This window comes from Motacilla alba, chromosome 17, assembly GCF_015832195.1.
Source record: "Motacilla alba alba isolate MOTALB_02 chromosome 17, Motacilla_alba_V1.0_pri, whole genome shotgun sequence".
NCBI classification, from domain to species: domain Eukaryota; kingdom Metazoa; phylum Chordata; class Aves; order Passeriformes; family Motacillidae; genus Motacilla; species Motacilla alba.
In genome coordinates this window covers 4,604,191-4,631,040 of record NC_052032.1, presented here as the reverse complement: position 1 = coordinate 4,631,040, position 26,850 = coordinate 4,604,191, and the positions used below count along the sequence as shown (strand labels likewise).

The window sequence follows — 26,850 nt, the reverse complement described above, 5'->3', positions numbered from 1 at the left end:
AGTCATATTGAACTGGAAAATTGGCATTTTTCAGAGAAAATGTCAGAACAAAATGTTTTGACAACCCTCAAACTTAAAAAGTATGGTTTTGAGGAACAGGCCAAAACTATTCCCCAGCTTGCAAAGTTTCACCACCCTAAGGAAACATGCTGTTGGGAAAAAAAGAAAAGCCAGTTCTAGAGCTGGCTGTCATTTGTGTGTGTTGTACAGGTATCCCCAGGCTTTCTGATGGAGTTGCTGACCCAAGGACCTCCTTCACTCCCAGAAGGTATCTTCAGGGCTATCCTCATCCCCTTCTTCCTTGTGATTGCCTGTGCACAGCTCTGGATGAACCAGGCTGAAAAACATCTCCAGGAAAGAATTCCCCATGGCCACAACTGAGAACATTTTACATCCACTTCTCCACAAAGCCTGATGCTCTCCCACACTGGGTAGCAGCTCCCTGTGCCCTCACAGCTCAGAGCTGCTGCTCCTCCCCTCAAGCCCCCTGCAAGCCCTAACTTTCACCGGGCATGCCTGGGACAGGTGAATGCAAGGCCTGGAGATGGGAGCATTTCCTCCTCAAGCAATGATCTCTAGTCAAGCTGGGCATTGGCCATGGAGCTGAGAGCATCAGCAATCTTCAGGAATGCCTGGAGCTGAGGGTGTGGGTTTTTGTCAAGGTTGAGACAGCCACCATACACAGAGCATCACCATACAATTTCAGAAAGCTTCAACCCATACAGAGCAACATCATATCACATCAGAAGGCTGCAAGCATTGGTTTTTATGGCTCTTTAGCCCAACCTTTCATACCCTCACGTTCATGCACTGCACCTGTGTGCCCTCTGCTGCCTTTGGTGGTTGCTCAGCACCCCTGGGCACTCCATGGCTCATTGCTGTCAGTGCTGCTCACCTGCTGCTCACAGCTCTGCCCACTGGGGATGAGGCTGGGCCACAGCCACTCCCAATCACCACAAACTCTGTGCCTGCAGATTTTGTCCCACTTTGGTCCTTCCTGCATGACCCACACCCTCGTCTCCTCTTCTCCCCATCCAAGAGGAGCTTCACAGGAAGATCTCTGCTGCAAACCCACATCTCTCCCAGTAGATGAGCCGGAGGAGCAGATAAGGAGGGCTGGATAACTGAGGAAGGCTGCAAATGAGCTCCCATTAGCAACTGCTGTATATCTGGTGAGGGGCTGGTAAACAGTTCACACTTATCTCTCTGCTCAGCATTTAGCTGATTTCCATAATGAGCTCCATTGAACTGAGAGGCCTCGAGGTGTCCCAAGGCTGTTGAGATGCAATGTGTTCTCTAAATCTGATTTATGTAAAGGTGAAGGCAATTGTGTTAACAAAGGAGAGGAACACGATCAACATGCAGCCTGCGCTGGCTGGGAAGAGCGCGGTGGCTGCGCCTGGCTCCGAGCGGGATCTGACAGCAGCCAGGGAGACACTGAGATGCAGCCTTGGAAAACACAGCCAGGAGGAAGATGTATGGGGCTCATTTATTATTATTTTAATATTTTTCCCCCTCTCCCCGCCCCTGTTCAGAAGAGAGAGCTGCGGCTCTGAGGTTTGCAGAACATCTGAGAGGGAGCGGAGCTGCGTGGGCCCGGTGGCTGCAGGGTCCTGCTGAGCCCCAGTGCTGGGGCTCAGTGCCACCCTCAGCCCTATCTCAGCCTGCCAGGTTCCTCTGCAGAAATCTCACTCTGGGCCCCAGCACAATCTCAATTCCTCCTGCTTGCTCAGGCGCAAAATCCTGCAAACCCCAGCAGTCCCCTCTGTGGCTTTGAGTCTATCTGTCATAACCATGAACAAAGGAAAGAAAACTCACACAGGCTTTTTACAAAATCACTTATTTCTTTGCATCATCTCTGAGGGCCTCTGTTTCCATCCTGTGTCCATGCTGACAATCAGAGAAGCTTTCCAAGGTCATGCACATCAGCAAATACTTGGAGGCAGCTCCGAGGCAGGTGGACCTTGGCAGATTTTGGCCGCAATTTACAGGCAGCTACTAAAACTATAAAATCATTTCACTAGGGAGAAAGTAGAAATCTTGTCATGTGACTGAGTAGAAATTAAGACTCTTGGAAAAGGGAAAAAAAAATCACTGGAAAGAGATGCTATCATTGGGAATAATTCTACTTGGGTTGTAATGGGAACTGCATGACTCAGTGGAGCTTTTGCATGGCTGGATGATTCAAGCAAGGATAATCATAAAGAGAGTTGAGTAGAACATGAAGAAAAAAGGATTGAATGCATATTTTTCTCATGGTAAATTAAGAGAAGGTTGTAGGAGTGGAAATTCAGACAAGGCAAATGCAATGGAATATTGTCACAACAGAACTGGCCATCTGCATCTGCTTTACTCCCTGCTCACATGTGGTGATGACAAAATCAGCATCTGAAGGAGAAACGAGGGGTTTTTCTGCTAGTTTGCATTTAATTGTGTATTTTGCAATTTTTTACACCAGCTATTCTGCTAAACTCGGTTTCATATGCAACAAAAGCTAACCATATAAACAACGTATCTGTCCCAAACCCTTATTACAATTCCAGAACCACTCATAGGCTTTCTGAAACCCATTATTATAATTATAATCAAGAATCACAGGACACTGTGATTTGTGCCAAAAATACAGATACACTGAATTGGTTGAACAGGCCACAGATAGAGAGAGTGAGAGAAAGGATGGGGAGAGAGAGATGCAGCTTCAGCACTGCTTAATTCAGGCACAGTAACACCCACCCTATTTAATTTTTCCTCTTTCATTTTCCAATTTAACTTCTAGCTGCTGAAACCCAGGCTAATATTTGCTTTGTCCTCTTTATTCTTCTTTACCCTCAAACCAGGGAACCCTGGTTTTCTCCTTCCCTCCACAGCTCTAGCAGCCCCTTCTCTGGGAGAGGAAGCAGGTCTGCTTCAAGGTGCAGCTCTCAGCACCTCTCCAGCAGAGGAGAGGAAAAACCCCCTCTGGAAATTGCTGCAACAGTACTTAGCAGATGCAAAATGCAGGTAAACTCATTGGAAAATGCAAATGCAGCGTGGATCTTCATTTTATTAGGCTTTTGCACACAGTTCCTCTCTCCTGAAGCACTTTGTAATCAAAAGACCCTGGAGTGGACTATTTTGAGCCCTGATTCTTCATGCTAAGAGGTGATGCTGATTAGGTTGTACCAGCACAAGGCACTTATACCAATATTCTGCAGAGGGTTTTCTCAGAGAACACAGGGCCTGATCCCGTTCTCATGTTAGCATATTTAGGGAGTTACACTGTGGGTGTCCAGCTGCTGCCTGGGCATTGGAACAGATTCAATCTTCTCAGGTCTGTGCTTTGAACAAGCAGCTCTTCAGGGTTGCTTTCGTAGGAAGTATACTTATATTTAAGTGTGTGTGCCATGTGTATGCATGTGTGCATTTGAATATTCTATACAAACACCAGAATGTGCATAAAGAAGATGATGAAACACAGAAATCAACACCTCCTGCATGAGAATGAGAGCAAAGTGTGCCAAGAATGGTTCTTGCTTGAAATGCCTCACCTCTCCCTTTCTGAGAGCCACCTCAGTGCAAATCTCTCTCCTAGAACAGAAAATCTAATGCCCAATGCATTCTCCTCAGCCCAGGAATGGAGGGCAAGAAAGATGAGGGCAGCTGCTGGATCAGGAACGGAGGCACCACGGATGGTTTTTACATCCCTGCTGCTCTGCTTTGCTCGGAACACACGAGGACTCTGGAACTTCAGATAAATTGCATCTGCTTCCCAGTCCTACCAGACCAGCCAGTGTGGCACTTATTTGTTTCCTTAAGATGATTATAGCAGATAGCTCAGCTCAGAAGCCTGGTTACACCCAGGGGTGGCTCAGAAGACACTGCAGAGGACAAAAAGTAGGACAAAGCAGCCTGAGATCCCAGGATAGAGTAAATCATGTCAGAGTTTTACATTTCTTCCAGTCTGCAGGATACCACAGGAGTCCATTGGCTACACGCATCTCTCAGTACCCACAGGCAGAGCTTAAAGAAGCCAGTCAGAGTCACACCAGGGAGGCTTTGGCCCCTTCTGTTTCATGGTCATTGCCAACTCCACTCACACACACAGAGGAAAATATTGCCCAGGCTGAAGCTGAGCCAAAATGACCACAGAGGTCATGAATCTATAAAAATTATTAACACTTATTAGTATAATAATCCTTTTTATGACACCATAAAGTTACATGATGCCTTTCAGGATGTAGATAAACTCCAATCCCTGTGCTGAGGGGCCACTTCTCCCACAAAATTCTCTGGATTGCCTGTGTGCAAACCTCTACTCTTTTTCTTCACTGCCCTGGGACATCATCCATTGATCAAATCTTCTGTGGGAGGAGTCCTTGAACCTCCTCTGCACACTTCCACCAAAAAGACCTCAAGGGATATGGAAAAAAAAATCATATATTCTTTTCAGGTTTTAATAGTCTAAATGCGGAAAAAATTTGCATTTCCTTTGTCGCACCTTTGGGCTATAGATGCTGTTCCTCTGCTCTGCAGGGAAATGTGGGGTGCAGTGGGAGGATGGAAGTGGGCTTGTTCTGGAAAAGTAGGACAGATGAAGTTTTTGCACTCGATTTTCCCATGAGGTGAGTGGATGATCTGAGGGATGCTGCGGGAAGTTGGGCTTGGAATCATACTGACATTACAAAAATGATGAGATTCCTGCGCTCCCAAGTGCCAGAGACCACAGGGAGAACTGTAGGGCTGGAGTGGGACAGAAGATCTCTCGAGGAGGACAAATGATGCTGCAGCAGAGAATCCTGTTTCTGGACAAACCCAAAATGCATTCCCAGGCTTTTCCCCACACACCACACTCCGGGTACCTACAGAAATAACACACTGACATTTTTCTTCTCCAGTAATCGGAGGTAGTGATAGATGGCCCAGAACACAGTGTTTGATTAAAAATGATGAATCAATTCGTTAAAGATCAAAAATTAACCTGCCAAAAGCACTGAAGCTTTCAGAAACCCAACCAGTCTATTTTTCCTGCTCATGTGAAGCTGTGTGGAGAGAGAGCCTCTCCTGCTGTGCAGTCCTGCTGAGTCAGCAGCCCCGGGTCAGGCTCTGTGTGACAGTCTGGGGAGAAACCCAGGATGGAGCTGCTCCCTTCTTTAGGTTGTTGTTGGAAGCATTTTCATCCAAAATAATTACTCAAACATTGGCTTCGGGGAAATGAATCTCTTGTCAACTTCTGAGAGAGGAATTTCTGTGTATAGAGACTTTTTGTGATTTTTTTGATTGCAAACCAAAAGTTATGGTTTGTGATGCAGAGAAGGAATGAGCAAATGATCCTGAATTTGCCGTGAAATTGTTGTTTAGGAATTCTCAAGTTTAAAACTGCTACTTATACACTTCAGACTTTACTTTTTTTCCCCAAAAATCACTGTCTTACTTGATTAAAAGATACACAGATTTGATTTGTTTCTTATCCCTTTTCCACCCACTCCCCCGATACAAATAGTTTTAAGCAACATTGCTCTAGACAGCAGATGTTACTTGTTTCAGCTAAAATAAAATAATCCAATGCTTAAAAACCCCAAAGAAAACAATCAACTCAATTTGATTGGGAATGCTGATAAAGGAAGAACAATGACCCCACTTCTGTCTGATAAATACACTTAAAATCCTTGACATTGGCACATACAGATCACAGAAATCTCAGTTCTCGTTGGTATCAAAGTGGAATAAAAGGGAGTTGCGTTGACTTGGAGTTTCTACCAACAGCAGAAAAGAATAAAAAAATCAGCACGTGGTTAATGAAGATGAATAGACGCAGGGAAAATGGAATTTTGGTGTTTCCAGGGGATTTAAAACAACAGTGAGTAAAATCTTCCTAATAACATAATTAAAAAAAATAGCATGTGGATGTGAAATTAATGTGGGCTGCCACTGCATTGATTTCAGCTGGCTTCAGCCTGAAGATTTTCTTCAGAGGGAAATAAAGACCATGGACAGGAGAAAGTGACCCTGAAAAAATCGGTGTTTGCTTTGGCACGGGGCACAAGCAGCATCCCTCTGTGAGCTCTGCTCCCACATCCAGGGCATGGATGTGACATCCTGCAGTGGGACACCTGGGGACACCAAGTTCAAGGGACTCCCTGGGTTGCAGGACATGGATGAGATGTTGGAACAGCCCTGATCATGGTTCTCCCAGTTTATGGAAATGCCCTGTACAGAGGGATCTCCACATCCTCCACTCTCTGTTTCCTGCTTGCTCCAAGGTTATGTCCATGGCAGTAGGAAAGAGGAGCTGAAGGAACATGGAGACAGCCATGGGCACGGTGTAATCCCAGAATTTCAGGGTAGGTAGGATTGCAGAAATGCAACATACAGCTGCTTGTGTCCTGCCCCAAGCCTGCACCTTGTTTGCTGTGCCAACATGAGGGAATCACCTCGATTCACCTTCCCTAGCTATAAAATTGGGAAGTAGAACGCTCACCTTCACTTTTTGACATCTATGGATTGAAGAACTTGTGTGGGGTTTTTTATCAGCAAGATAATTGTAGTTCTACAGAGAAGTGAAGCCATTGTGCTGGACCACAGAGAGATCAGTGTCCCTGCTGTGGCAAAAAATTTGGGAATTGACTCTCTGGCTGCTGCAGGGCTGCACAAACACAACTCCCGAGCTCAGCAGCATGTGGTGCCTCTCTCAGTGAGGGGAGGAAGCTGGGGAATGCAGTTTTGGCCATGGTTGGCTCCAGTTTCTGGCAGCAGAGGGTTCTCTGAAGCGCCTTTCCATCTTCCTGAGGGATTGGCTCAGCACAGGCAGTGCTCGCTGTAGCCTGACACAGCAGTCACATAAGGTCAAGCTCACAAGATAAACGGCCCTGTGTGTGTGTGTGGGGCTCAGCTTCCCCAGCATTATGGCACAGGAACCACTCTTCCATTACATGGAGATCTATAAGGAATCGCTGCCATTAACGGACTCCATTAAAAGCAATACATGTGGGAAAAATTGCACTTTGATTTAGTTTCGCAATGTGGAGATATTGGCAAGATAATCACATAAAAGTGACACCTTTTATAGCCAAGCTCTTTGATTTTATGTCAGTGAGTTTCAATTTCTCACATTTTTATGTTCATATATAGGTCCTTGTTCTAATGTATGCATTAGCTGGCGTAAAGGTTAAATAGATTGTTTTAGCATTTTGGGATACACATTGTGGATATGCACAAATCTTCAATGGGCAGGGTGAATTATTTTGGGTAGGCAGGAACTGTGAGAAGGGAGCAGGGATTATTCCTTTGACTTAGTCCCATCTGAAAAATAAAAAAAACAAAACTGGGAACAATGAGAAAAAATTATTCTATATATGTAATTTGATTTGAAAAACAGATCCGCAGGCTTCCCAAGAACTGTCAGAAGGAACAGATGGTGTGGGTCACCCTGCTCCATGAAATGCTCCGAATCTGAATATTTATTTTTAAACGCAGAAAAATATCTATTCCTCGTGAGGCAGATTGTGATCTCCCTTACATCAGCAAAACTGTCTGGAGCTGGGATTGGCACTGGATTGATGCTGAGAGTCACAGGGGGCTGGTGAAGCTGAGGCCATAACCTGCCCCCCATGGAGAAAGTCAGTTTCAAGGTCTGGTTCCATGGTTAAGCAGCTGAGACTAAACTCCTCTCTTGTTCCAGTGATTGCACAACCAGAATATGTTTGACACAAAAAAATCCTAGTGGTGAAGGTGCTCAGTGTAGGTGCTGGGTCTCCTGTAGGAATTGCAGGTGAATCAGGAATGCTGTCATTAGTGTGACTTTCAAAAGTGGTTCCCACTTGCATGTGGTGTGAGGCAGCTGACAGGAGTTTGCTCCAATCATCACATTTATCCTGGGCCAAACACACACCTTGGGGAAGTCATATTTCAACAGCCCTTAAACCACCCTGGAGTATTTAATCTCTCAATTCATCTTTTCTCTCTCTATCCTCAATCTCTGTTCAGCAAACCCTTCTCCCCATGTCCCTGCTACTTTACTAAGAAGTCTTTGAAAGACTAGTATTACAAGTCTGGGTTCTAACGGGTAATATCTTTCTCTCTCTCTGTTTTTTTCCCCCTTTTTAGTTATTTCTGAAAGTCCTTTGTCCCTGAATCTGGATAGATTACTCTTCAACTCATGAAGGGAATTGAGGTTGTCTCTTTAAATCTTCCCCTATCCCCCCACTTCACATACTTTCAAAGCCTCTTTGTCTTTCCATTTCACCTCATTTAAATATTCAGCCCAATTTCAAGACTTAATAATGATGAATAAGATTGAGATTAGGATTTAATAAGAGTGTTAAGGAAAGATTTGTCATCCCAATGGCTGTAGGTCTTGGCTGAAACTGAACTGGCATCTGGCCTCTGGGCATGGGCCAAGTAGAGCTCTTGGCTGGCTCCAGCTGTGGCATTCTCCAGAAGAGCAGGAAAGGTTTCCTTCACTCAACTCTGGCATGCAGGGATGACTTACTCCTGGCTAATTGCCTTCTCACAATCCACCTCCTGCAATGAAGGCAGATTGACTCAAGGACTGGAAAGCCTGGGAGCTCCACATCGATAAAAGCCTTTTTAGGTACAAGGTCTTAGCTGTCTTCATTAGTGCATTTCACATCCTGGTAAGACTCAGGGAGCCAAATCAGGGCTTTTCCAGGGTCTAAATTCCCATCCTGGAACTGAGATGAATTGCAGTGACAAAGCCTAAATCCATGTCTAAATCTCAGACTGAACTTCGACAAGACTGAGTCGAGTTTGGTCTCCTGGAGGTGCAGCTGTCAGATCAAAGCTGAAGGAGGAAATGTGTGATGGGCACTCTAAATTCCATTATTGCTTTGCAGACATTTACTAATGCCATTAACTGCGTGCGGGATGAACTGAGTATTTCCTCTGGGAGCTGCACGCAGCGAGCTGAACAAAACCTCTGGACCTGCAAGTCCAGGAGTAGCTCGACACCAAAGCAGAGTGTGCTGAGAGCTGAGAACACACAACATGATGTACCTGCATGCCAACATGGAGAGTGGTGTTGAGGGGATTTGTGGCCACAGCTCTCTTCACAGAGAGCAGCAGGCACAACTGCCCCAGGATTTTTCCTGGGGAAGGCAGTGAGAAAGCTCAGAGAAAAACAATTCTTCTCTTCACTTGCTGCGCCTGTTGTTTGGCACATGTGGAATGTGTCATGGAGATTGTTTACCAAAAGTGATATCCTAATTGGACACTGGTGATGGTGATTTTGATTGATTGACCAATTAAGTCAAAGCTGTGTTGTGACTGTCTGAAAGGGTCACGGGTTTTTATATAGTTTAATATTGTTTAGTATTATTATAGTGTAGTATAATATAGTATAGCTTAATAAAGCTTTTGTTCAGCCTTCTGAAATCATGGAGTCAAAGCTCACTGCTCCCATGTTAGGGGCACCCTACTGCAATAGGGATGGGAGGATGCCAGAATTCCTCAGAGAAGTCCTTCCAAGCTGAGCTGATCTTCTGCCACTTGGTGCTCTTGATGGGACAGTCAGGCTGCAGGAAGTCATTTGATCTAAAACACAGCGTGTTGAACACAGCAAGTCTCACGTTTGATGTGTACCCCACATTCCCCAAACCTCTCTGCAGCCTCTAGTGCCTCTTTTTTTTTCAAAGAGAGACCCTTTGGGCTGCACCAGGCTCAGCACTGCGTTAATCTCCTGAGGTAGCTTTACACTTGTAAAACCTTGTGGATGTCCATCATGCTTGCACTGAAGATGCTGAGCCAGAAACGTTGGCTCAAACTGCTTTGACAAGGGCTTGCTGGAGTGTCTGAAACCTTGTGCACACAAGGCCCAAAGAGGCTTAAGGCTTCTCAAGATTTAGGGACAGATTCCCATGCAGGGAAAGCACTGAAGCTCTTTTACAATCGGGGGGTTGTGCTGCTTTACTCCAGGCGAGGGTGTGGACCTGGGGGGTGCTGTCACTGCTTAAATTGCTCTGCAGTTTTAGAGAGTTTACAGTAAGCCTCTTAAACTGCTCTAAGGACTTAGAGTATCTTAAGCCTCTTAAATTATATTTAAAAAACGTATGGTATTTTTGGCAGAATCTACCGTTTGGAAGGACTCAAGGTTAGGAGAAATCAAACTTGGCTTGCTTGATAGATTTTATTGAGAATTAAATATATTTGATGAAATATAGTTTTGATAATTGAAAAATTATAAACTGAAATAATTATTTTGGCAGTCTACATTAACGGAATTGCCTGTGAACATACATTAAAATATTCAAACTGGCAGAAAACGCCATAATTTTTAAACTCACAATTTCTTGGTGTAGGTGTTATTAATTTTTCAACCACTCATACAATTTTCTTCAAGCTTGACTTAATTTTTATGACACAGTTACCTCTACAGACTAAGACAGTTTGGCAAGTCCACCCCAAACTACTTTTAAGAAACCAAAATGTGAAATATCTGACCAGAATATAAGAGGAAAATAATTTTTTTTCCAAATAACTCAAAGAAAGATCTTCAGGTATTCCTGAAAATTGAATACCAAAAAAGTACCCAAAAGCTCTTAGGCTGAGACTAAATTTAACAGACTTTTTCATGCCCAATTGAAAGGAGAGATTAAAAGAAATTGGAAAGTTAATGTGAATTCAGAGGTGGTGACAGGCCTATCCCATCAAACTCATTAATTTTAGTGACTCTTTGAGCGTGATGATTTTTTTTTTTGTGACACGAGACAAAAATATTGGTCTTTCCTATATTCCATCATAACTAAAGTGCATTTAGAATATACCAACAGAAGTTCCACATAGCTGGCCTCACATTCACACACTCACGCACACACACACACAGGATTTTTAGGTTTTCCTTCAAATTTCATCAATAAGCTGCATCTTTCCTCTTCTCCACCTGCCTGTCATAAAAATGGTCAAAGAAAAGACAACAAGACTTTAGTGGTCATGGAAAAGACAGCAAGACTTTCCCATGGAAATCTCGTGCCACCTGCGAGGAGGAGCTCTGGCTTTAACAGCTCTGGTGCAATGTCTGGAGTCCATCCACATGAACAAATGGGCACCATATGTGGTTGACAGCCAGTTCTTTCAACTCCAGCAAAGCCAATTGATTTGAGTACACCAATTTCATAGAGGTCTGTTGGGAGCCATCAGATGAGCCTCGATTTTGACAACTCAATCAGCAAGAATGTTCTGTTCCTGAAAGGCGAGGGAGAAAGTAACTACCAACCAAAATCTTGAAGCCAGACTTGCTTCAAATCTGAGCTGCATCTTTTCTAAAGCTCCATATACTGATTATTTTAAAGAGTGAACATGTTCTGATTGTTTTGCACCCCAGTGCTGGGCTACAGAAGTTGCCAGCATGGTTAAAACCTGAAGGGATCCTGGAAAATGTTTATTCAGAAGAAACCAAGGCACTCCTTTGCCAAAGGTGTAGGTGTTACAGTCTGCACAATTCCACTCTGTACTCAAAGGAGCGGTGGGGACAAGTTTCCTGATACTTGTTTGCAACTTGAATATTCCAGCTGGTTTTCACGGACCAAATCATTTCAGCATGTTTGAGTTTAGTATCTGAATGCCCAAAATGCTGCTGGACAGTGACATAAACCTCTAAAAGCACAATTTGCCTTTGGAAAATTACTGGTTCTGCTGCACAGATGCAGTTCTTATGGCCAAACATTTTCTTCTTATTTTATGTTGTCTTTTCAGGCCTGTGCCAGTTGTTGCATTCTCTTAATTCCTTTTAACACACATGAGTTTGGAGCTTTAGCACATCTTTGATATGCCTGAAAGTCAAGGGACCAGCACAAACTCTGGGCATCACTTACAGAGGGATTGGGACACATTCTGGTTTGATTTTTTAATTATTTCCACCTTTATCCCTGCAGTCAGGCCTTGCCTATCCACCATCTGAGCTTCACCAGTCCTTCTAAACATTTTATTATTGTTTCAGTGCTCATCTACCAACAAGACCTTGGCACATCTGAACCCCAGCCTCTTTTTCCCTAGGAAATGATTGAAAATAGCAGTAATTATGGAGGGGGAGGGGGGGAAAGAGGGGAATTGTTTTGTGTTTATCATTATTATTTAGTGGATATTTTTGTAACATCTTTTAGAGATTAAGTTCAATTAGGAAACAGATGGCACCAAAATATCGTCAAATGTTTCTGATGGGCAGCAAATTACTGACTTAATTATGTAAATAATTAAAATTTATATTTACACCTGATCATCCAAATGAGGGTGAAAATACCAATTTCAGGGTTTGTAATGATTGCTGGCAGGGTGTCAACCTGTGAACAGGTCGCTTCCTTTCTTCAGCTTCCGATGTCTCCCTTAGATCCTGGAACAGTCAAAAGAAAACCTGGAAAAGGGAAAAAAAGAAAGAATGAATGAAGATTTCTGACTAAGCTTCTGTCGTGTCAGTGGTCTCCTGGGTTTAAATGGAATCCCTGTGTTGGTTGAGAGGACTTGGTCATGAGCAGGCTCTCACTGCACCCCGAGCTCAACCCAAGCTGCTTTTGTGCACTTGGTTGTACAAAGGTGTTGTGAGGGGCAGTCCTTGCACTGAAATTTTAAAGGCCAAACAAACAGAGCTGACATGTAGCCAAAAAAAAAGGAGCTAGAGCAAGAGGAAGTCAGTTTTATTAACTTCTGTATTACAGATGCAGAACTGAGGCACAGAAAGATAAAATGTGTGATTCTCATTTGCACTAAATTTGCTTTCCACTACTCTGACAGCATAAACGGGCCATGAAGTGGGTATATATTACATTTACACTCTCTTTTCATTTCTCCCATGATGTTAAAATGCTTCAGTGTTAGTGAATATCAGGCCCAAAATGATCTCTCTAAGATCACAGAGGAGATCGATGCCACTGAACCCACATTTCCTTAGAGCCACTTCAGTGCCTCAGTGCACGACATCCTGCCATCCCTCTCTGGGCAGGAGCTTTGTGTACATGGCCACAAGTCACTAAACTTCCTTCAAAGGGCAGCTTTTTGAGGAATATGTAAGGAACCAGGAAAACTAGTCAGTTTTTCCTTGTCTTCTCTTGCCTCTGCTTGTACCTGTACATCATGATGGCAGGAGAACAAGGAAATGAAAGAAAAAACTCTAAAGCAGAGGTAGAGATCAGCATGGGGACCTCTAACCTCAGTTTCTTGATTGTACATCCCAGGTTAATTTTTTTCCAGAGATGGAGCTGCTAAAATCCATCAGGAATCACTACTCATGTTGTTTCCAGTATCCTATTTCCTAGGAAAGATATTAGAGCTGTATTTGCCTGCAAAAACTAAAACTCCTTAGGACATGGGTTTGCTTCATCTGCTCCAGAGGCTGGGATAGGTAAAATATCAGATAAAGCCCTATGGTTTTGATTCTGAGCCATCTTTGAAGGTCAAAACCAGGCTTTTGTGGTTCTTCCTACTTTCTGTGTCACAGGTTCTGCAATATTAAGATTTTTATCTTAGCCCTATTTTATCAGCACTCTTCTCTCATCCCTAATTTGGAGCCAGTGGGGGTGGGGAGGGGAGAGGCGATAGGGAGGTCAGACAAATGCTTCTATTGATATCCCTGTAATAAAAAGAGCTTTACTTTCCTTTCTGCTGATAGCAGTCAAAGGAGCTTTGCTTTTGATAAAATTAACCTTGGAGCCAGAAACAACAGAAACTGCTCTGATTTCATCAGCTCTTCTGTCTGAGATGTGAGCACTTACCAGCACTAAAAGGGGATGGAAGAGGGCAAATTCCTCCCCTCAGCTCAGCTGAGTGGATCCCACTTCTAATGCCTTGTGCTGAGTTTCAGTGCCTTGTCCCTCCATTGAGATGGAGAGAGAAACAGAAAAACAAGGATACACCTTCCTACACCTTCACATGGACATGCTTAGACCTCATCCTGCATGGAGCAGGTTTGTGTTGTAGGAGATCTGTAAATTTGCTTGAAGTCGTGTCCTACAGTCACCCACAGGCAGAAGTGCTCGCCTGGATCATGGTCCCAGTGGGTATTTCCTCAGGAGGAATGGTTGGAATGACATTGAAAGGATCATGGCCTTGTCTGTCCAGTCCTCCTCACGGGGTGGAATGACATTGAGAGGATGATAATAGCCTTGTGTCTCCAATCATCCTCTGCACTGCTTCAAAGTCAGGGAGGAGCCTGTCCTCCAGGACTTAGAGCCTTGTTATCACAAGCAGATTTTATGGTCTGAGCTCTCCCCCAAACAGCCATTTATCAAATGCTGCCTGGCTCTTAATTCCTTCTTTAATGTGTTAGTAACCACTTCAAAAAAGTATCTGTGCCCCATAACGCTGAAGTACTTCATCATAAAAGGTAATGATTATGATTATGATCTGCATAAGCAAAGGCCATTGCCTGGTCTGTGCTGGCAGTGTAAAGGGATTTCCTTCCCTTCTCCCTCCACTCTGAAATGTTCTCCTGTGCCCCCACAGCTGTTAACACCACTCAGAGCAGGTGCCACGTGTGGCTGAAATGACTCAGAGTCACAGCCGTTATTCAAGGCTGGAAATAAAACTATTAATTCTTTTGGAGGCTGCTTCCCTGCAAGGCCTGGGTTCTGTGCTTGTGGCACGGAGCTGGGAGTGAAAACAAGAGGATTAAGCAGGATTTTGTGGCCCATGTCTGAAGGGAGTGATGCTCCCTACAATCGATGGATAGAGCTGTGCTATCCAGCCAGGTTTGGGTTCTCATCTAAGGAAGCTGTAGAGCAGGAAGGCTTCAGCTCAAGCAGAGTCATCAGCAGGCAGGAAGGATCCCCACACCACATCAGCCCTGACAGCAAATCCCCACCATCCCTTTGTTCTGCCCCTACCTCTCCATTCCCATGCAGCCAGGGCAAAGCTCATCCACCCCAAGAACTGTCTCATCATCACCCAGGACTGCACACTACTGTGGAAAGGGTGGGCAAAACGACAGTCATCAACCTGAAAATATTCTCTTTTTTCCTTATTCCTTTCTCCTGAAGGAGGGGATAAAAGCAATGTTTTTATTTTCTGTGGAAAAGAGATCTGCAAAGCACTGCTGGAGAAGGATTCAAAGGATTCCAAGTGGCTTCCAGAGGAAATCTCTGCCAATCTACCTCACTGTCGATTAGCACAGTGGTTTAGGCAGCTCAGGGTAATATTTCTCAGCAAACAGCTGTAAATGCTCATTGTCAATATGTACAAATAAATATTTCAGGTGGAACAGACAAAGAATGGTTTATGTCTCCTCTCAAATACACTGTGGGCTTTTCCCTTCTGTTTTCCTTCTTTTTAAAAAATACATTAGTATAATTCCAATAAAGCCCTGAAAAGAGGGACATGAGGATGTAAATGGGAAAAGCAGTTCTGATTTTCCCCTGCTCTTCTGCCCTATCCAGGTTTTGCTGCATGGCAGTGTTGTCCAGTGAGAAGAGCAGGAGTCAGAAGAAATGGTTTCCACTCCTGCCCTTGCAATGTGACCTTAAGCAAGTTGCGTTTACTCTTTGCCTCTTTCTTTCTTCCCTCCTACAGCTTCTTTCTTTGGGACTTTTTTTTTTTTTTTCTATTTTTGTGAGAAGTACCCTCCATATCGGATGCATTTGAAAAGAAATCCATGTCCAGTGAGGATGCTGGAAGCTATTGTAAGAAAAATTAGAGTTTTTGAGCCCCACATGGCCAATTGCCTCCTTACACCACTGAGCAGTGTGATTGTACAGTTTGTCCTACTAACTCAGCAGGGGGAGTTGGAGATTCTCAAATTTCCTTCCATTTTTTCCTATTCATTTTCAAAGGTGAAAGCAAAAGCTTTTTTTTTTTTTTTTCCTGTAAGAGTGAAAAAAAAAGTTAATATCTTATTTGGTCGTATTTTCCTACGCAACTGAGGATTGAAATATGCAGCCACTTCACTGGTTTTAGAATCAAAGCATTCCCTGCATTATGGAGTAGTGTGAGAGGGAATTGAAATTGCTACACGCCCATTCACCACCTAATTGATTTCTCGAGCTGTAATGCAATTTTTCCCCCTGTATCTTTTGGACAAAGCATTTACAGTGATATTGTCTTGCTGTAAGCCCACACTGGCACTGTTGAGTCATTTATAGAGAGAAGTAGATTGGAAAAATGACAGCAATAACTTCATGCTGGCTGTGGGTGGGGTTCCTGAGTGAGCAAAACCCTGACTGTAGGTGTCTGGGCTCTTTGGCTTGCCAGTATTTGAAAAAATATATGAAGTACTCAAAAGTCCCTTGGCCAATATTTTTTTTTGGAACAGAAAAGATGTCATCTCCAAGAAAACCATGATATATGGCAGCCTTCTCTGTAGGGTTACAGCACAGTATTTTAGGACTATCACTTGCACTTGAGATAACTTGTGTCTCCCTAAAAATATCAAGCTTGCAAAGAGATTTCCTGAGAAGCCACAACCCAGGTAACCCACATTTTTACACAAGATGTGCAAAATCAGAGGTGGAGGCAGGGGAAAGCAGAGAGCTTTGGGGAAGAGGCAGCAGAATGTGGGACAGGAGGGTTCAGGAAGGCAGCACAGCACTGTTTGCCCAAGCAGACTGGAACAAATTACCCATTTTTGGTTGGGTGGTGGGATTAATAGGTAACCTACAGTTGTGCTGGAAAAATATATTTAAAAGCTATGAGCTACTCTGGAAGAGGCTTTTGCTCATGGCTCCGACTCTGGGAGTGCTGTGTTATTCATTAATTCAAAGCCCAACATCTATTAATACACAACACACCTGTGTCTTTCCATATCCAAACAGCTTTGTAATGAGTTTGATAAGAAAATACCTGAGTCAGTTAAGATTTATTGGTGAGGTTGCAGAATTGCCCTGCTTTGTCTGAACTGCTTTTGAGCCTATTACGATTTTCACCCATATTTTAACAGCTTGCCTGAAATAAATATGGCCTGATTTCCACCCTGGCTGTTTTCTGTGCACAGCACTGGTCTTTGATGCATACACAAGATAGTAATTAATTTGCAGTTTCATTCACTAAGAGAGACGTGCGATGGGAACGTCTCTGGGTAGATGGCAATTACTGCTTTACAGCACACCACAAGATTGCTAAATGGAGCACCATCTCCTTGCACAAATTGTTTTCCTTAAAGATCAGAGCTGGCCCTACTACCCCACTATCTCCTTCTCTGGAGTTTGCCTGGAAAATCTCCTGTGTGGTGGGAAGAGGAGGGTCTATGGAACAACAATCCGTGTCTTACTGCGCTCGAAGCATTTGTAAACAACTCACAGTGTTTGCTCAGAGGGATTTTTTTTTCCTGCTGTATTTCTGATGAATGCAATGAAATGTGTGGGAAATTAAGGTCTCCTAAGTACATTTTAATTTAGATGAAAAATTATACATTATTACACCATACTGGTGATTGTTCTGACATAATTGATTGGGAGGGCCATCCACAAAGAACAGCAGGAAAGCTTGACTTTGAGGAGAATGCAGAAACAGTTTTAACTGTTTAGAAGTATGATGGAAAGCAGTGCGACAGACTGGCAAACCTGGATTTCAGGCTCCATTTTGCCATTCTTTAGGGGAATCACCTCCTTTTCCTCTGCCTCTCTTTTTCCTCAACAAGATGGCAACACACAAAATGGGGTTGGGGCCAGGGCTGGGGTCAAGGTGGGGGTGGGATGTGATGCTCCTGCCACAAATGAGAGACTTATATGTTGAGAAGGTGGTTTTTGCTTCAGTGATGACATAGATTGGGGAAAATTCAGATCCCACGCAGTGCCACGACTACCAGGTGCTGTAGTGAAAAAACAGATAACCTTTAAGTCCCTCAATTCACCATTCCTTAGGGAACTGATATTGTGTTCCCAAAGTTATTCCACACAATATGTGGCAAATAATTTTCCACCCTCCTCTAGGTTTTGGGGGTTTTCACTGATGTAATTACAGTTATTTTCATCTTTCTTGGAGAGGTCATCTTATGTTGTAAAGACAGTGGGAAATAGGAGATGTTATATGAAATGTTATTATTACATTAAAGTGGCTCTGCTGCTGTTAATTCCCACTCACAATGTGAGGACAGACCCCGGTATATTCTGTTTCTTAGGTTTTTAACTGTGAAATACCAGTGAATGAGAAATAAGGGTGACTGAACCCCTGTCTGCAATACCCAAATTGCTGAGATTATGGATTGCAATGGGCATCCAGGAGGCAAAGTTCATCTTTAGAGAGACTGTGCACTGAAAACTCAGCTCAAAAGGCAAAAGAGAGCAGGGAACAGGAGAAGAGAGGGCAAAAAAGTTGTTTTGGGTGAATCAGCAGGAACCAGGACTTCACCTACCCTGGCTTTCCTCAATGTGGGCATCTCCATCCTCCTTGGTTGTCCTGGCTCCCTTTGGTAGCAGCTGGGAGGAATATCCCATCACAAGCACACTTCATCTGACCCTTTAGGGATGGGATGGGACAATCTTGGGAGGAGATGATTTTCAGCCACCCTGGCATGTGCTTTGGTGCCTGGTGAGTTGGAGAAGTCTGCACCATGGGCTTTCACCACAGGCAGAAGGCTCTAGGGATATCTGTTGTTCATAAATTTACATGTTGAAAACAAAATTTTCCAGAAACATATGGGGTTTTTCTCAGTGATTTGTGGGATGTTTCCAAGACCTTTTCACTTCTCAGTGAGGGTTAAAGCCCCAAAAGAATGAATCTCCAGGGGGTGACTTGAGAGATCAATGCCATTGATGAACAAGATATTGTTGGGAATTGCAGAGCTAGAGGTGAAAGTTGAAAATAATGGGCATTTAAGATAAAGAGTTAGCTTTGGGAAGAGTTTTGGGCAAGCCACTGGGATTACTGAGAACTGCTTTCCCTGTGCTGCAGAAACACTCAGTGCCTTATCTGCCTTCAGGAAAACCTGTTATCCAGAGGATGCTGTGAAGTCAAAATGCTTCTCCTAAGTGTTTGTTAGGAGTGAGGGGGATATATCTCACCTGGATTTGTGCAATCCCGGGCTACAGACAGCTCTGGTTTATTCAGACACTTATGAAATTATTGCCACAAATCTTTCCTGAACTGACTTAGAGAATGCATGTCTTTGCCTGAATGGATTAATGCTATCTCCAGAGAACCAGCTGAAAGTTCACACCCTACGTGGTCCTCATGGGGAAGAAGAGCAGGCAGCTCTTGGAGAATGCCTTTTGAAGCACTTTTGAAGAGGCCATTGCTGATTTCTGCCTGGCACAGGTTTCACCATACACTCGATGGGGCTCAAAGCTCTTGAGTCTAAAGGCAGCAGCAGCAAAACCTGAGTAAAAAGGTCCCATCTTGACACAAAGTGATGGGGTTTTCTCTGTGCTGTCTATACAAACAGCCAGCAAAAAGGCTACACGTGTCCTACATTGTCAGAAGACTTCAGAGATCTTTATCTGATGCACAGGACGTGTGCTGCTTGCTTTTCCCTGGGCTAAATGTCATGCCCAGGAGAACAAGTGCTCTGCCTCACCTCTGCATTTCAGAGCTCAGTGTGTGTATAATAATTATTTCTTCTCAGGGTTTTACTTCAAGTGTCCTTAGGCTCTCCTCATCAACATTAGTCTCCTAAACCTTTTTACATACGAGCTCCTATGAGCTGCTTCTCTGTTCCCCCACCCCATTTTGATCTTCTTTTATGTTTTTAATATATATGTGTATAATAAAGCACTGAACCCAAACTGAACACTTTCTCCCAATTAAGGCCCTACCAGAGCACAGCTGAGTGGGATAATTACCTCGCTTGTTTTACACAGAATACTCGATTAGTGGTTTGATCTGAGACTCAACATTCACCCAGAATATTTGGTCTTTTATTTTTTTTTCTTTTTAGCCCTCAGCAGCACATGAAAAGACAGGTATAGGCTCTGCCAGGCCAGCCCTGAGATTCCAACAAGCTGTTGGTAACAAGCAGTGCCGTTTCTCTGTTTCATCTTTTCCACTCCTCATGTATTTGGAAGGATTTTGCATCTGCTTTTTTTTGTTACCTTGACATCTTTATACCTCATGGAAGGTATATTTTTTTCCCTGAGCCTTCCACTTAGTTGCACCCTGTGTAATGCAGTGCACAGGATGAAAGCCGTTATCTGATTTGAGTTTAATGTTCAGAAGTCCTCAAGCTGGTTTATCTAAAGATCCTCCCTGTATAATTGTATACTTAGAATTCAGCTGCAGTGTAACAGGGCAAGAGCCCTGTGTTCTGTCTGGAATTACAGAAAAGATAGTGTTTATTTTTAAGCAAATAGGAATGGGAAAAAGGGGAGGAAATTGCCAACATAAGGAAATGTATTCAGCTGGGTTTCAGGAAAACCTACCCTGGGGTTTGATGTATTCTGGAATTAGATTGGATTTAAAGGCTGTGAATAGGAGAAAAATCAGCTGTCTGGAGAGATGAGGATTAAAATTCAAGAGTAAGAGAAAGACTTTAGGCAGCTCTAATCAAGGAATCAGCCCTTTTGGGCCGGGTCCTGTACAGAAATGTCATACCAAGTTTGTAAGTGATTCTGGGGTTTGAATCCACTCCTGCATGTATTTCCCTTTAGATGCATTTTCATTGACTTTATTAATATAATGAAAGCAAATTACTTAAATGAGAAAATGAGTTACCTGATTGCAGATAATTTAAGTCAATCGGCTCCTAACTGGATGTTGTGGTTTAACCCCAGCTCAGCCCTGCTCATCCACAGCCCCGTGCAGGAGAGGGCTGGGAGGGGAAAAGGGAGGAATCTCACTTGTGGTCGGGATACAGACAGTTTAACAGTCTAAATGCAGCTTTTGCAGCATTTCTCAAGCAATCTTTAAATATCCTGGGGTATGATTAAGGAAAAAAAAACAACCTTCATGACGTTCTGGTGGGAGCAAAAGCCACATGGACAAGCAAAGCAAAACAAGGAATTCATTCCCTGCTTGCCCCCAGGAAGGCTCAGCCATCCTTGGGATGTCACCCAGGGCAGTGGGATCAGATGGGCTCAGCTGCGCACGTCCAGTTTGAGCCCTGCTGCAGGGAGGAGCAGAAAACACCTTGGCACTGTGAGCACAGCTCATTTGAAACACCCCTGTGCTATCAACCATGCTTGCAGCACAAATCCAAAACACAGCCCCGTGCCAGCTTCTGTGGGAAAAAAATTAACTCTACCCCAGCCAAAGCCAGCAGCAGGGCTGTCCCCGTGCTCCTTCAGGATCTGTTAATGTGATCTTCACATCTGAGACTGAATATATTGCTGTTATGAACAGTATTTACAGCCTCCAGCTCCAGTGCACAGTGAAAACATGGCAGAAAAGTAAAACAAATAAATCATAAAGACAAAGAAAGAGGAGAAAGGAAGCTCGACTATGTCATTTTATTGGGGGAATAGGAACACAGGGAGATTAATGGTTTCATTTGAAGTTACAGCACAGTCTGTGACAGGATCAGGAGCAGAATCCAGGTCTTTTGTTGAAAATTGGATTTTTGATGAAAAACTCCATGCACTTTCTAAAATTAGGAAATTTTCACCTCGCCTCAGCCAGGAGCACCTTCCAAGGGAGGTGGGAACCTGGAGGCAGAGAGAAGAGGTCTCTGAACTCCCATCAGTTTCTGTCTGGACTCATTCTGGCTTTGATTTCAGTGGCTTGCTGAGAAAGCTGATGTTCAGCAGTCAAGAAAGGGTGCCAGGCCAGGAGGTACCTCACAGAAATTTTGTTAAACATGTACTACATTAAACTGCTGTGAAATTTTATGTGTTTTTACTAGAAAATATCAACCCTTGTTAAAATGATAGTTAAAAAAGTCTGAGATTTAGCATTCTCATTGATGCAGATCACTTCTCCTATAAAACTGTGAAACTCCCTTAATTTCACACCTGTCAATACTAAGCCACCATCTTGTGAAGATTTTACCAGAGGAAAAAAAAAAAAGAAATTCAATAAAGCTTTTGCAGCATTTCTCAAGCAATCTTGAAATGTCCTGGGGTATGATTAAGGAAAAAAAAAAAAAACCTTCATGACATTTTGGTGGGAAATATATATTCAGGTCTGCTCACAGAATTCCAGAAAGGAAATTAATTCCACATAAAATGGCAGCCTCCTTAGACTAAGTAATGAGAACAACTGTGTGCTACAGAAAGACTGAAATAACAATCAGAGTTAGTGTGGGTTTAATAGGCTGTCCCTCCTCCTCTGTTACAGAGAGAGGAGAAAGAGGAGGAGATGGAAGAGGCCACAGGAACCTCCTGTGTGGTTCATGGACACCTTCACAACCCCCTGTGACAGCAGAAACAATGAACAGACACAGAATCACAGGATCATCAGGTCTGGGAAAGCTCTCCAAGTTCTTAAAGTCCAAGCTTAGACTGAGCACCCCAACACCAGTAAACCCAGAGCACTGAGTGCCATGTCCAGTCATTCCTCAGACACCTCCAGGGATGGGGACTCCAGCACTTCTCTGAGCAGTCCTTTCCAGTGTTTAACTACACTTCCAGGGGAGGAATCCTTCCTAATCCCTAACCTGAACCTCCTCTGGCACAGCTTGAGGCTGTTTCCTCTTGTCCTGTCACTTGTTCCCTGAGAGAACCAAGGGAGGAGAGACCAAGGCCCTCCTCACAGTGTCCTGTCAGGGATTGAAGACAGCAGCAAGGTCTCTCATGAGATGTCTCTACTCCAGACTAAACAACCCCAGTACCTTCAGCTGTTCCTCATGGGATTTATGGTCCAGGTCTTCATAGGATTTTTGTTCTATGCCCTTCTCAGGAGATGCTCCAACCCTCCAATGCTGTTCTTGTTGTGAGGGCTGCTCCAATCCCTGATCTGGCACAGCAGCCTGCAACCACGTGTCATGGACTTGTAGGCAAGATGGGATCAGGGCTTAGGGTGTGGTTATAAAACAGTGATTAAAGGTGTGCGTTGAGCTGGCCAAGGCTGGGTCCCAGCCAGGAGTGCTAGCAGGGGGTGCTGAGCTGCTCCCAGTCACCAGGGAGTTGTGTGAGGACAACCTTCAGCTGCTCCCAGTCACCAGGGAGTTGTGTTCAGGACAACCTTCTACTGAACCTCAGGTTCAGTAGAACCCCAGAGCAAGGCTTGAGTTCACCCTGATGCCTTGGAGGGGGTACCTAGAACAGAGGCTAGACAAGATTAAGAGAATAAAAGTGGGTATTTATTAAAAGCCTTCAATAGGGACACCTTGGGCAGTCAAAGCCTCTGAGGGGCTACCCCCAGGATGGACAATAGTCATGAGTTTTTCAGAGAGATGTAAGTTTGGTCCATTTGTATATCAGGGGTTAATCCTTCAATTTCAGCTTCAGCTAATGAGGTCATTTACCCCCAGTTTGCTCCCCCTAACTCACTTTTGTTTATACTTTCAGGGCCTGAGGCAGTGGGGTGTCCTTGCTCTCAGGCCCAGAGGAATTGTTTTGTCTGACCAAAACATGAAGACAGTAACTAACACTTCACATGGAGTTGAGAGCTATGCACTAATGCAGTGCAGGATTTGAAAAATATAAAAGCTAAAATCCTAAGGCATCAGCCCCCCTAAATGCTGAGACATCCCTGCCACCAAACCCCACTAAACACACTCCCATCTGTATTTCCCTGCCTTCCCTGCTACAGAAAAACCCTCTACACAGGCACCCAGTGCACAGCAGTGCCCACCCTGCGAGACTTGTTCTCAGACAATATTTGCTGTGTTGTTTCCTTGTTCTGTTTATTTTTTTTTTTCTTTTCCCCTGCAGAAATCTTTTGACTGCTGAAAAGTCACTGGAGTTTTTCCTCCACTTACCTCTTGCAGCAGCAAGGGCACAGTGAAGCTGATGGAAAATTGCTTTGGTACCTTGAACTGTAAATGATGCTGTTTTCATGATTCATCAAATCCTTCTGAAGCAGAGGTGGCGTGTCAGTAAGGCTAGGCAAAGTTTAGAACATAATAGGGCCCAAGAGGTGAGAGCCTTGTCTTTCATTGCAGTGGTGCATCTTTGAAGTGACTGCTGGAAATAATTAGGTTCCTTGATTTCCATTGCCATTTGGTGCTCTTCACACTAATCAGAGGAACAGCACATTTGCATGAACTGGAGGGAATAAAAGTATTTTTTATTAGAATGAGCCCATAACAAAGAGAGAAGTCTCTTGGCTTCGGAATTCGTTGTCCCTGCAGTTCTACACCGCGCTTCATGTCTGGCCAAAAATGAGGTGAAAAATGTATATTTAATATTTATTAAAGAGCCTCAGATCTTTATAATCTTTAAACTTTGGTCCTGCTAAATATTCCAAACTCTTTTTATTTATTAATAAATCTTTCATTCTGTCTTTTCCAAAACCTGAATGAAGCTCTCAGGTCATGCAGCCTGGGAGATGATTCACAGAGGGGAAATTGAATAAAATCTGATTTCTAATCACTTTGTAGAATTTTTTCAGGACTTTAGGGGTCCAGTGTTTAAAGAAGGTAGTGGGAGTTGTGATGTCTGACCTTTCCCATCCAAACCCAGCATTAATTTATAGTTCTTTTATGATCCTGAGCACATCAGCTTCACCTCTCTGTATCTCATTTTATCTATATGTAAAATTAGAAGAGTAAAAATATGACCCCATTCTACAAAGGTGTAACAGGTCTTAATAAATTCCTGATATTAAACTGCTGTGAAGGCTTTGCTTTATGAAATGCAGGCAGTGTTTTCAAAAGAGCTCAGCTCCTATTTAGACACCTCTGCAAGAGCCTGGGGCACTGAGGATGTTTTATGTCCTGAATCTTTGCAAATATGTGGTTATGAGAACCTCGGTGCTCTCTGTGGGACCCTGAGCTCTTAAAGCAACCCAGATTTTACTTAGATGCCAAAAGTGAATGAAGGCTTTTTGCAAGGGAGCTCTGCTTCCCATCCAGGTCTCCTTCTCCTTCATCACACTTTGCTCTGAATATGGATTGAGGAAAAAAAAAAGCCAATATCTGTGGACTCAGATATTTAATCATGGAAATCTAGGGCAGCTCCACTGGAATTCATGTTTTCTACAAATTTTTATTGAACTAATGGAGAAGGTATCTACCTTCAGTTGTTGTACAAGGTGGAGGAAGCTCTTCCCATGATTTGTAAGTGCAGGATGAAGAGGGGAAAGCAGAGGGGTTAAAATTCAGAGATTTAGAAACACTCAAGGATATGAAGAATACAAGGAAAAATGTTATTTGTCAGGAGGCCAATGTAAAAGGATGCTTTAAACCAAGAAATACCATGTCAACATGCTGTATGACCTATGACTGTGTGCTTGCCCTTGCAGAACCATGAGACACATGAATATAGAGTAGACTCAAAATAGAACCAAACGTCATTGTTTGAATATGAGATCCATCTCCCTTTGCTTTACTGATGTAAAAATTTGCTGTTGCACCTCGCCCAGTTTCCTCAGCTTCCTCAATATTCAAGGGAGGGGAGGCGGCTTCTCTGAGAGAGGTTTATAAAACAGGATGAGCAACACTTTAGAGATGTCTATCCATCTTTATGTTAATAATAAACTGAGCCTGGAAGCTACCTTTAGCAATTCACATAAATTCAGATTACTGAGGTGAAACACGTTGCATGTTAACTGTAGCAATTGTCATCCTGGGGACAGGCAGAATTACAGCAGCTGCTGTCACCAAATCCATGTGCTACAACTTGCTCTGAGTGGCCAAGTTTTAAGTAAATTTAAACCTTATTCTATGATGTTTCTTAAAAAATAAAAAAAAAACCCTAAAAAGCCATTTTTGTGTCCACAGTTAATTTCTTACCAGGTTTACAGGCAATTACCTCATTTCCAGACCAATTAAGTGCAGTGATGTCTGGAGGGGAGCCTGTTTGGCTGCCTGAAATCACCTACTTATGACTTAAGATATCTCCTTGCAAATTCAGCTCCATCCACAGCTGACCCAAAGATAATGTATCACTCACAGCTCCAACTCTCCTGGTGCAGATGGATTTCAGGGATGATAAGTTCAGCCCACACTGGAGTAATTTTTCAGCATTTCACTGTGGGAATTCAGAGAATTTTTCCTTCCTTCACCCTTGTGTTTGAGGAAGGGAATCTCTGTGCAGAGGATGTTGCTTTCTGCTTGTAATGAGGATGTGCTCGAGTGTGAATTTCTGTGCTCTTCTGGCTGTTCTTCAAAACTTGTTAATTCTTCATAGAAGCAACACATCCCTTCCCAAATCCTCTAAAGAGCAAACGTGCCTTGGCCCAAGAGCCACACTGGAAGAACAGTTAATTCACTTTAGAAATCTATCCAGAGTAATAATAATACTAATAGCAACAATAATAATTCAAGAGAGGAAATCCTACAAAACACGAGCTCCTCTTTCCCTGTTCTGGGAGTGAAAAAAGGGCATTGCTCCAACCCTTATTTCACAGGGGTTTGTTACTTCTATCCCAAGTTGCCAGACTCATGCAGTGGCACTGAAATTTTAGGAGCATTGAAGTTGTTGCTGGTGAACTGCATGGGGTTGTCTTGAAAACAAGGTCCATTCCCTGAGCAGCCTGAGGCAGGGAGGAAGCCCTCTCCTGCTAATTTTTTTTTTTAACTCTGAAGGCAAAATAAAAAAACTTAAGTGAAAAGAGAACAAAGCCCATGAAGGTGCCTCTGCATTTTTGTTTGGAAACAAAGCATTTGTAAAGTTTTGCTTTGACACCCTTAGATCTTAGTTACATTTTTTTTTTTTTTACAACTTTTTAAATGCAGCACATGTAGCTAAATTCAAAAGCACAGTGGGAAAGAGCCATAAGCTTGAATCCTAGGGGTTGCAGTTTCCAGTAAACATTTCTTTTCCTGCCATCAATGGAAGGCTTCCATGGCCAGATTTAACCTGAGGGTTCCTCAGTGGCAATCAAGTCCTTTTAGTCTCTGTAAGCCAATTCCCAATTATTCACCATTTGGAACTGAAGAGGGGAAAACAGAGTAACTTTCTTAAT

The 26,850-nt window shown here is 43.4% G+C and overlaps 1 long non-coding RNA gene across 1 annotated transcript; it reads right to left on the bottom strand.

Annotated features, from left to right (window-relative positions):
- Positions 1 to 10,356: 10,356 nt before the first annotated feature.
- Positions 10,357 to 22,732, bottom strand: LOC119709157. Its single transcript, XR_005259289.1, has 3 exons — positions 22,610 to 22,732; positions 12,202 to 12,340; positions 10,357 to 11,175 (listed from the first exon to the last, which is right to left on the bottom strand). It is a non-coding gene; the product is annotated as an uncharacterized LOC119709157 (long non-coding RNA).
- Positions 22,733 to 26,850: the final 4,118 nt, after the last annotated feature.